This window comes from Euprymna scolopes, chromosome 9 (assembly GCF_053919585.1).
Source record: "Euprymna scolopes isolate OS-2025 chromosome 9, ASM5391958v1, whole genome shotgun sequence".
NCBI lineage: Eukaryota > Metazoa > Mollusca > Cephalopoda > Sepiida > Sepiolidae > Euprymna > Euprymna scolopes.
Window position 1 is genome coordinate 141,694,784 of NC_136490.1, and position 12,277 is coordinate 141,707,060.

Genomic DNA, 12,277 nt, shown 5'->3' on the forward strand with positions numbered 1-12,277 from the left:
CCAGCACACGCGCACACACGCACACACACACGTTCACTACCGTCTTCTTTAAAACATGTTCTTTTGAAGAGACGATTTTTTTAAGCTGTTGACACACATGTTTTGAAAATCTAGCAAAAATTAATTTTCCTGAAATTTTTCAATATTTAAAAATAAATTATGCCGGCTGATAAAATTTTAAAACTTTTTTTTAAAGCTAGAAAGATAACATTTAAAAATACTTATATATATATATATATATATATATATATATATATATATATATATATATATATATATATGAAACTAAACTTTAAAAAAAAACGCGCGTCGACTCGTGGTCTTAAGTTCATTTCGGATTTGTATTACTGTACACATAGATTCGAAAAAGTTGTCAAAAAACAAATATATAACAAATAAATGTTATCAAAGGCAAGATAATTTACTTTTCTACCAAACTGGATATATTTTTGGTGTTTTTATTCAATGTAACATATTTATTCAGCTCGAAAAACGGGTTTGTATTACTGTACACATAGATTCGAAAAAGTTGTCAAAAAACAAATATATAACAAATAAATGTTATCAAAGGCAAGATAAGTTACTTTTCTACCATACTGGATATATTTTTCGTGTTTTTATTCAATGTAACATGTTTATTCAGCTCGAAAACCATACAGTGTTTACCGATGTATTGGAAAAATCAAGATGGCGCCTCACTCCCTCTTTAACACGGTAAGTATGGGAAAAGGTGTTATAAATAAAAAAACTAGACAAAATACTATTAAAAATCCGCCGAATATATTTCAAGCTATGTCACGGTATAACATATATTGGGCGAGTTTTTAACAGTATTTTATCCAGTTTTTTATTTATAACACCTTTTCCCAAACTTACCGTGTTAAAGAGGGAGTCAGACGCCATCTTGAATTTTCCAATACATCGGTAAACACTGTATGGTTTTCGAGCTGAATAAACATGTTACATTGAATAAAAATACGAAAAATATATCCAGTTTGGTAGAAAAGTAACTTATCTTGCCTTTGATAACATTTATTTGTTATATATTTGTTTTTTGACAACTTTTTCGAATCTATGTGTACAGTAATACAAACCCACATTCATTTTGATTAAAAAAAAATCATTTTGATTAAAAAAATAGTTTAATTTTAATATTTGTTTATTGTCTTAACTCATATCAAATGTTTTGCTTGTGTTCTGCTTCAAATATTCATAATCTTACATGCATAATTTTCATTTAATTATATTAAATAAACTTCAAGTTTACTACAAATCAAATCGTGTTCCTTCACTTTTTTAAAATGTAATTTATAAGTAATTAAAGAACGCATTCTAATCTTTAAAATCTATAATACAACGAAATATTCAATTGCTTATAATACTTAAACAAACAACTTGTGTTTTTTTTATTATTTTTTTATTATTAATATTAGATGAGTTTCAGTATAAATCATCGTGTTCTTTATTTCAATCTAATTTTGAAGTTTTGTAACGCTGTCTGTAAAAATTACTGTTGATTATTGACAGTCTAAGAGTTCCACATATCTTGCTTGTTGGGACCTCGGCGATGACGTCATTTTTTCAGCTGGCCGGCCATCTTTATAACGAAGGCCACGCCACCATCCCCCCACCAAAAGGGGAAGCCTGGTATTTTCTCACCCGAAAGGGGGGACCTTGGCAGTTTCTCCCCCCCCAAAGGAGGGAGCCGGTGTCCCCCCCCAAGGGTGGGGGCGAAGAGGCCAGGAGGAGGTGACTTTTTCTTTGGGGGGGGGAGAAGCCTTCAGGTACCCTCCTCCCTGAAGGTGGGGTTGGGGATTATCTCTCCCTGAAGGGGGGAGGCCGGCACCAAGCATGTAAATCCAGAGGGGTGACTTTTTTGTTACCCCTCGGAGTGGGAAGGGGGCCGATCACCCAGGCAACGCCGGGTAACCCCTGCTAGTAATATCTAAAATTTAAAAAATATATTTATTAAATATATTTTTTTAATTTTAGATATTATATATCCGCTGCAACGCCGATCAAGAATTTATAAATTTTGCGTGTATTTGGTTAGTAGTTATTAAAAACAAAAATACAGAGAAATCTGTATGAAGTACGTACTTGTAATGGAACGAAAGATCATATTCCAAAAATCACGTAAATTGATCAAGATTGATTAAGAAAATCAAATTTTAAGAGTATCCGCAGAGTGACGGCCTCGCCCGGTATTTTAAAACTATGTCAAGAAATAAAGCGAAATAACTCAACAATAATTCACATTGAATAGATTCACGTTGTAATACCTACGAATTCTCATTAATCGCTTACAATAGATTTTCTTTATGAAAAATAAATTTACCCGACCAATTTACGTGATTTTTGGAATATGATATTTTCGCTTCGTCACAGGTACGTGCGTCATAAAGATTTTTCTTTATTTTTGCTTTGTATTTTTTTTAATATAAAGGCATTTTATGAATAATTGTCTTTAAATAAAAACAATAAGGCCGACATATCGCTGTAAGTTGAAACCGTTGAATGTGTGTTCGTATAAATTGAATGCGGATACCGGATGAAGGTATTGAATTACGGGAATTATGGAATGTTGCGGTGCTCTAAAATTGTGTCACTCCTGTAAATTTTTGATTTGCTGTTTACTGGTGGAATGGAAGTAGTTAAAATTATATGGAGAGAAAGTTGTAGCTACTCGCCCTGTGGATGTAAGGGGGTTGGCCTTTTGGCCAAGCACACACACACACACACACACACACACACATTTTATTAAAAAAAAAATGCACACACACACACACACACACACACACACAGAGAAATTGTATATATATCTTTTTTGCAAAAACGCTGGGGTTATCATTAGTTATTTTAGAGTCCACATAGTGAATGAGGTATTGTGGTAAATGTTGCCAGTCAAGAGTAAAGTCGCCAAAGACTCCAATTTTTACTTTAGTTACAAAGACCGTGCAACACTCCCCTCCCCAGATCTTATAGGGCCTTGTGCCTAAATTTGTTTTGTCTTTTGGAGATTTTACTTTTTTTAAATGTTTTAATTTTATATTGGATGTTTTTTAATTGTATTTTTTCTTTAAACGAAATAAATTAAATATAAAGATCAAAGTGTAGTATCTGTTCTTCAGATGCGGCACTTCCATTTTTCGTTCTCTTTCAGTGGAGGAGAAATCCTTCACGACTGAGACAATTTTTATTTTTGTACCTTTTCTCCACGTTAAAAAACGACCCTAGTGTCTAACTCTGTCCCGTGGGGAGGCATTGTAAATAGGTACTCGCCCTGTGGATGTCGATTTTGGAAGAGGCAGAAATGTCGAAAAGAATGTAATATATTTTATGTATTAAGTCAAAACACAGAACTTTTTCAGCGCTTCTACACTATCAGAACGAAATTTCAGAAATCGTAATACTGAATTTCACTTGAAAACAATGGTATCTACGTATTCCTCGTATTTTAAAATGATTATATCCAAAAATTACGAAAATCGATAAGGTAGAAAATTATTTATTAAAGAAAATAGAAAATAGAATTTGAAGAAAAAGATCGTATTTGCTTATTTAAAACACAGGAGAGTTCAAAATGGAGGTAATCCTCCATTTCGATTTATTTTATAAAAACCAGATAGCCACAATTTTTCACCTGCTAACACGATTAAAGTTTGTTTTTTTAATAATTCAGTAATATTCAGGTAATTTCGACTGCATACTTTGGAAGCTAACATTGTAATTTATTAGAATTATCAAAAAATCAATAGAAACCATCATTTTTTATATGAAAACTCCATTTATCGACTACAAATTTTCGTTCTGATAGTGCAGAATCGCCTTTTTTTTTTCAAACATACTGTTGGATATGGTGATGTTGAACGGAGAAAATGTGCATGGGAAGTTTCGGTTATCTGCTTATAATTGTCGAAGTGGGAAAAAGTGAAATCATTTTATTATATAAGGTTTTTCTTGTTTTATTTGTACTCCTTGTCGAATAATTAAAATTTTGTGTACCTTCCTTCCAGGTTCATAAAATTTTTGAAAATTTGAATAAATTTTCAATATCAAGATTTTAATTCTATACTTAAGCTCTATCTCCTTGTTAGCTTTATTGAGCTTTTACATATGGTTTGGATTATTTTATAAATATTTATATAATATTTATATTCATTTTAGGTTTACATTTTTTCTATCTGTAAACCAAATATTACCCTTTATACATATATATATATATATATATATATATATATATATATATATATGTATATATATATATATATATATAGAGAGAGAGAGAGAGAGAGAGAGAGAGAGAATACTTAATAATAATTATAGTAAATGATTATGTCAGTCCATTTAAGAAACTCGTTTCTTATCGTTGAGCACTTTTAGTTGAATTAAAAAGTCGGTCAATTTAGAACTTATGCGCAGATCATCATATGATGATTAGATCATTCTGACTAGCGTTTAAAACATTTAATGAAATAAATGTTTAAAATTCAACAGCATTTCTCACGGTTAGTGGTAGCCGAATGGATATGGTCCTTGCTAATGAAGCTAGAGATGGCTTCTGTTGCCGGGTTCGAATCTATCGACTGGTGTTAATCGTGACACCCTGCACTGAAGATTCCCGAAACGATGAAACACTGGTGTGTTTAGGTATTTAATAATTATATATATATATATATATATATATATATATATATATATATATATATATATATATCAGTGGCGACTCTAGCCTATTATTGCTTGTCGTGTCGCCCCCCCCCCTGCCATTTGTCAACTTTAGTTCCCAATCCGTGGTCCGTGGACCCAAATAAGTAATCATAGTTACTATTGCGTGATTCTCCATTGCATAGCACAGATTGACTAACGTACCTTGCATGGTGTTTGTTTTTGTTTTTTTGTGAACAATCAAGATACTATATAATTTGTGGTCTTGTTGATACAGTAGATAAGATATTTTTTCCTTTCAAAAGTATAGAAGAAAAGAGATATTCATTACTATGAGTAGAAAAATATGTTTATTAGAATAAAGAAATTGATGACAATGATAACTAACCAGGTTAGCAATAGATACAAAGAATTCGTAAATAAAGTCCGTGGTAAAATTGAATGTAGTGAAGCGACTGAAATATTTCGGCAACTGAAGTAATGTTCTCCAAAAACGGCGATTAAATTTTCCCATAGAATAAAAGGTAATATTGATGAATAAAGTTGGGTTTAAATAGCTGTGAAATGATGGATGCAGCAAGAAAAGTTACATACAGGGTTTTTATGAAAAAAAAATTACAAAGTATTTACGTATCACTACGGAATTCTACGAAGGTTTATTGGATTGACGGGTTTCTTAGTATTAATATAAATGACTTAAAACCCGTATTTTTCGTAGATTTCTATGATTCAAAATTCACGAAAAAAAAATTCCTCAAAAAAACAAATTCACTCTTATTCAAAACCTGTTCTTTATTAATTAATGAAACAATAACTTCATCACTGATATTTATTTACAATCTGATATACACGCGTGGTTATGTTTACACAGAACTATTCGTGCTACTACATATTGCAACAGTAGTAGTAGTCGTTCTTCATATGTTTATGCGTATGTATGTGTCTAGAGATCTCTCTCTTCCCCCTCTCTCTCTCGGTCCCTCATCCTCTTCCTAAAACAGACATCAGCAGGCTCGATCGTGCTAAATATTTTAGGCACTATAAGTGGGCTTCACTTTGCGGGTGATTACAGAAAAATCTGGATTTCTCTAACATTATGATTATTACGAGTAAAGGTTTGGCTTGGCACGAATTACGGACGTTCAACGTCATAGCCGCTGTTATGGAGTTTTCAATGAATCTGGCGGTGGCCGGACAAAGACAACCCGTTCAAAACAGCATCCTTGTATTATTCCCAGATATATTTATGAATTTTTTGCTACTTAGTTATCGAAACTTGAATAGATATGTAATTTAATTGAGATCAGACTAAGTATGTTTGCTTGAAATTAATGGATGATTTTTTAATCCATTTTGAATAACATTAACCGAATTATTGGTCGTGCCGAGCACGAGTGGCACTAGTCCCATCTCTGCCCCTGATATATATATCTATATATCTATATATCTATCTATATATCTATATATATATATATATATATATATATATATATATATATATATATATAGAGAGAGAGAGAGAGAGAGAGAGACTGACTGACTGACTTTTATTAATTAAGATAGTCTAAAATAGTTAATACGCGATAAGTTGTAACCCTCCCTTCGCTCCCCCCAAAACCACAATTTTCTGCAACTCAAAAGTTCAACCTAATCTTAAGGAAAAGAACAAACTTTAACTTTTGGTAATTTCCCATCGCAATTCCGAATGACATAATTACATGTTATTTTTCGAAGTATCGTTAGGCACCGGCCAACAGAAAACTTTGCATCACTTTATTTCTCCTTACAAAGATAAAAAATCAAGATATAACGATACTGAACTATATGTCTATAATCCTTAATCAAATTTTGATCAAAAGTCTATTGCAAGTCTCCCCCCCCCTATATCTCTCTCCCTGTCCCTCTCTCTCTCTCTCTCTCCCTCTCTCTCTCTCTCTCTCTCTCTCTCTCTCTCTCTTGGTGACACCTCCGCGGGGAGGATGATGATCGTGTTTTGTGTTTTGGTGTTTACGGAGATGGATGATACTGGCCTTGAACTGCCTTTCTCAGTTCAATCAGGTAGTTCCATTTCCATTTGGAGAGTTTTTTTTTTTTTTTAAATTTTTTTGTTTTTTTTACAAAGGGGTCACCACATATCAAGGTCCAAAGGCCACTCGAGGATAAGGGTTAACGTGGCATAATAATCGTTTGTAGTTGAAATTTGGTATAATCAGATTATTTACGAGGACGGTTCAATAAGAACTTGTTTATGTTGGACTTGAAGATGACAATATTGTAGTCAGCTAGAAAGTAGACCAGTGGAACGGAGTTCCACAAGCGTGTAAAACCTGTGAAAGCGAGTAAAGACGAGAAAGGAGCTTTGTTCATGGAATCCACGTTTAGGTTTAGGCATCGATAGAGAGTAGGGGAATTTATTGATAGTGTTTTTGGCTTTCTCTTCTCCTCAAAGTCTGCACGTCGGTTGGCCTCAAAGGTGACTGTGCCTTCGGCGAGGGTCTGCCTCCAACTTTGTTCTTGGTCTGGATTTGCTGTATGTATATATTGATGCTCGAGTCTCTTATGATGCCACACTTCGTCAAGTTTGTTTTTAAAAGATCCTTGTATCGCTCTTTCTGACCTCACAGAGTGCGCTTTCCCTCTTTTAGCTCCTCATATGAGAGTTGTTTCAGCAGCTTAGATTCAGACATTCTCACGATGTAGCCAAACTGATTCCTATGATTGCAAACCTATAGACATATACACATACCTAACTTTATAAAACTATTAGAAGGATACCTTTCAAAGGATTGGTAAAATCAATTCTCCTTACAAAAGAGTTTTGCACTTCTTTCATGTCCCCTTACGAAGATTATAATCAATATATAATGACACTAAACCGTATGTCTAGAATCCTTATTTCAATTTTTATCAAAATCCATTACAAATATTATACATACCTAACTTAATAAAAAAAAAAAAAACTAGAAAAATACCTTCTCGGTGACTAGTAAAATTAACTCCCCTAAAAGAACGGTTTTAAACCTATTTTGTGCCATCTTACCAAGATTATAATCTGAGTAGCACTTACTCACAATACTGATTTCCTATTTGCTCTATACCATCCACACAACGATGGTGTAACCATCTTTCCCAGCTGCAACAACCGCCAACTACGTCTCTCATTTTCTATCTGTGCCTAAAACTATACGAAAATTCCATAAGCAGAATTTCTTTCCTAGAGCCGATGTTTAGTTCTCTCCCACTGCGAGAAGTTAGATACCAGGATCGGAAAGTCGGATTGAGAAAGTCAGTGCCCTTGAGGAGGGGCACTCTGACCTGCAAAAAAAATGCCTGAACTGTCCGTCGGCATTCCCCGCTAAGGGCGCTCCAGACGATTGGCAATAAACTAACCCCTTATCAAAAAGAGAAGGCAAGGCCTGGGAGGGTGGACCTCCTAGAACTGCACAGAAGTAAACTCCCACCGCAAAATTAACAGGGACCTGATGATTACAGGAATGGTCTAATTTCTGCTGATTTTGAGGGAGATCTAGCTGAAATCATATGTCTGCTTTCCGGCTGACTGTAACAGCAGTCTTAAAATCTAATGTGAATAAATTCCTATTGCGCCATCCTTTTAAATAAACTAGCTATACTCGAGTTCCACCATAACTGATCATGCTGTCTCACCATCTAGTTAACACTTAACCATTATCTTAGAGTGGCCTCCGTGCCCTGATAAGAGGTGATCCTCAAATAAAACAAAACTATACTCATTATGCCTGTGTGTGTGTCTGTAAGTCTGTCTGTCTGTCTGTCTCCATTTTTTCTCAAAATGCATCTTCCCCAAGATGCAAGGTAGCAGATTGTATTTTTTGTGGACCATTGTTTTATTGTTTTTTTTTTTTTTTTTTTTTTTTAGCCAGTAAAATTAGCTGCTAAGGAGTTCAAATGGAAAAAAAAAATGGATTTGGCAGGTGTAAGTCGACTAAACATGTTGTTTGTATGCATGTGTAAATATAAATTTATATGTTAAAGTCGGTTCATTTTTAATTCTTTCTTATCCCTCTGACGATTGCTCAAATGGTAACCGTTAAGGCTGGAGCACTATATGTTTTGGTTTCAATTCTAGCATATGGACCCTAAGTCATATATTTTTTTTACTTTTGAAAGCAATACTGTATATTGGGTACAATATAATCTATAATATAAATCTCACCTGTTTATTTAAATATATGTATGTATGTATGTACGTATGTATGTAGGTCTGTCTAAAACTATTGACAGAGGCTACGGATTTTCACGTGATTGGTATCATTTTGAAGCTCGACCCTTCGGACAACAAATATCGAAAAATTGTTTAAAAACATTTATTCCTTCATCCTCAACTGGGCACTTTAATACAGGAAGGGGTCGTTTTTTTCGCCGATATTTTCGAAAGTCATCTGTTTTCGATTGACTAGCCTTAAATTAAACATTCGTCACTTCCGGTTTGGCGAGGTTTCTTTTTCACATTCTTTTCCTTCCTTCGCGGTACGAATTCTGCCTTCTTGCTTACTACCACTTTTTTCCTTTTTTTTTTTTTTTTCTCAATACACACCTCTAAACACCTGGGCAACGCCGGGCAACCAGGCTAGTATAAAACAATTGATAGAAAATTGACTCTATAATAATATATATGAAATCTGCATGAATGAAAATATCATGTTTAAGCATATTTTTCGACAGCGCAATGCTATAATAATACTAGATATATGTCTAGAATCTTTATTTCAATTTGGATTAAAATGCTTTACAGGATTTGGATTGTATAAATGTGTAAATTTTAAGGTTAAAGCTTAAAAGGTCTTAAGAAGAAACTGAAATTCAGAGAATCTTGCTTAATTGGTGTCTAATGACCATGGATCATATTCAATGCAAGTCTGAAATATTTGAATTTTCAAATGGGAGGTCATGATCCGTAAAACATTTTATATAGTCCCCAGAATTGAAATTTGAGAAATATTTATTAATTGATGATTAAATAATTATCGTTAAAATTTCGCAAAACTCAAAGATAGCTCAAACACCGCTCAGACTGTTCCTGAACTGAAGACAATCAACAGAGATTATTCAGCCATTTCTGTTCCTATTTACTTGCCTCCCCGCAAGGGCAGAGTTAGACACAATGTCGGATTTTTAATGTGGGGAGAATTCAGCTCCCTAAAAGGAGGCACTCTGGATAAGAACAAAAATTAAAATTGCCTCAGTCTAGAAGGATTTCTCCTCTACTGATCGAGGAGAGAAAAGGTGAAGTGCAACGTTAGAACAGATACTACACCGTTGTGATCTTCGACCATTGATTGTGGTACAATGTTGGTTCTGCGCAGTTTTAGGAGGTCCACCCTCCCATGCTTTACCTTTTATCTTTGAGGAAGGATTAGTTTATTGCTAATCGCCTGAGGCGTTCCTGCACGGGAATGCTGACATTACTGCACAAGCATCTTTTGCAGAGCCAGAGTGCTCCTCCTCTGGAGTGCTGACTTTTCAATCTCACTTTCTGACCCTTGTGTCACATTTCTCGCGGTAAGAGGGAAATAAATACAGAAAGTGCCAAGAAGGCACTGTGTCAGAGTTAAACTATTTTGTGCAGTATATCCTGCTGTCCTTGCCACTGAGTGGTAAGTGTGCACGTAAATGAAACCCAATTAAAAAATGGCTACAATAGAATATAATGGAATTCACTTACTTGGTTATACAAGGTGTCTTAAATAAGTTGCCAGACTTTTTTTGCACAGGATTTTAAAATTGTCATAGACTTTGGAAATTTCAGTATGTTATTGTTGTACATCATATGAGATGACTGACCAATTTTTACGATTTCAGATTCAAATGCACACCTACAACAGGGATTGGAATACATCCTACTAAAGCCTGATTGTCACAGCTGGTGAATTTAAAAAAAGCAAGCTGGACGTGTGGACACTTTAGAAAAACAATCTGCTATAAAATTCTATTTTAAACTTGGAAAAATGCTACAGAAACGTATGGAATGCTTCAGACTACTTTTAGACCACCTTGCATGAATTGAGCATCAGTTTTGGAGTGGGATAAGTGTTTCAAGTAAGGTAGGGAGTATGTGAGGGATGATGAAAGATGTGGGAACAGTAAGAGAGTCAGAACACCAGAATTGATTGGCCAAATAAAGAATTTCGTAGATAAGGCCCGTTGTGTGTCTAAAGAGGCAATATGTGCACAGTTTGATGTCAGTACACAATTATTCATGAGAAACTGAAGATGGGAAAAACTTGCGCAAAGTTTGTCCCAAATGTGCAGTCCACAACTCTATCCTTGTCACAGACTATTTTACCAAAATGGGCATCAAGACAGTTCCTCAACCTCCCAACAGTCCAAACCTTGCTCCCTGTGACTTTTGGTTATTCCCTAAGCTCAAGGAAAACCTTCGACAATGTTGTTATGAGACAATTGAGGAGATGAAAGAGACTGTGACGAGGGTCATTGACACGCTCACACAAGAGGACTTCCATGGAGTCTTCCAGAAGTTGTTGGAATGGTACAAGTGCATTGCAGCCGGAGGAGATTACTTCAAGAGAGACTAGAATTTCATGTGTGCACTATCAATAAAAATGCCCATACAAAATGTCTAGAAACTTATTGAAGGCACCTCGTATGTCCTTTTTTTAACCGGATAATTTATATAGGAAGAAGGAAAAAAACAGACACTTATCAATTTTTAGAAAAACTTGGACTTTGCATTTTGGGCTGGAGGTCGTCCTCCACCACAGTGTGTTATATATATATATATATATATATATATATATATATATATATATATATATATATATATATATATATATATATATGATCTCAGTCGAGGTTTTGTTGTGCATATAAATGTGACCCAAACCAATTAAAAAATGGATAAAATGGAAAATAATGAAATTTACTTACTTGGTTATAAAATATATCTTTTTAGTCGGATAATTTATAAAGGAAATGAAAAAAAAAAAGAGACTCTTGTCCGTTTTTAGTCTGACTTGGACGTCTATATGACGAGTGGTGGTTGTTTTATGGTTGACAGTCCCTTCGCTTGTTTAGCAGTCAGCTAAGTTGTTCGACGTTTTCTTCGTTCTCTGCAACTGGATTTCTGCAATCGGAACAACTTGTGTTTATGCGAAATGCTTTTGTACTCGCTCGTTTTTATTGTAATCGAAACACATCCGGAATGTAAAAAAGGAAAAGAAAGGGCCATTCTTCTCGAGGGATGGGTTTTAGTTTTTCATTCTTGTTACAAGATAGATTTCTAGATGCGTCCTCGTATCTCTCATATGGCTTTGTCCGTCGGTATGGCATCCGATTAAAATAGCGTCGTAAAGAGAATGCGTTTCCATTGTTTCTCATGTTTCTGTTGATGTCATAGTAGTTGGTGCTAACCGTTGCCTAATGAGACTTTCAAACTCTTGAAATGAACAGCCATTTCTAGGGATTAAGAGTTCGCTAATATTTTTCCCCGTTGAAAAATAAATAGAAAGAATGCATGTCTGGAGTACCTTAAATGTTCTATTAAATAATTTTTGTGATCATCATCATCAGATCTTCTATTGTTGGCATTGGTTTCCCCGATATTTTTGTA

The 12,277-nt window shown here is 34.4% G+C and overlaps 1 protein-coding gene across 3 annotated transcripts in view; it reads right to left on the bottom strand.

Moving 5' to 3' along the window:
- The window catches only part of LOC145284888 (uncharacterized), a 72,765-nt gene extending 60,754 nt beyond the window's left edge, over window positions 1–12,011 (bottom strand). The window contains exon 1 of one of the 3 annotated variants that reach the window (XM_080133958.1): window positions 11,596–11,851. The gene's annotated coding sequence lies outside the window, so the exon portion shown is untranslated. Of the gene's footprint in view, window positions 1–11,595 lie in introns of all 3 variants that reach the window. The other 2 variants (XM_080133959.1, XM_080133960.1) reach the window with 2 other exon arrangements.
- Window positions 12,012–12,277: the final 266 nt, after the last annotated feature.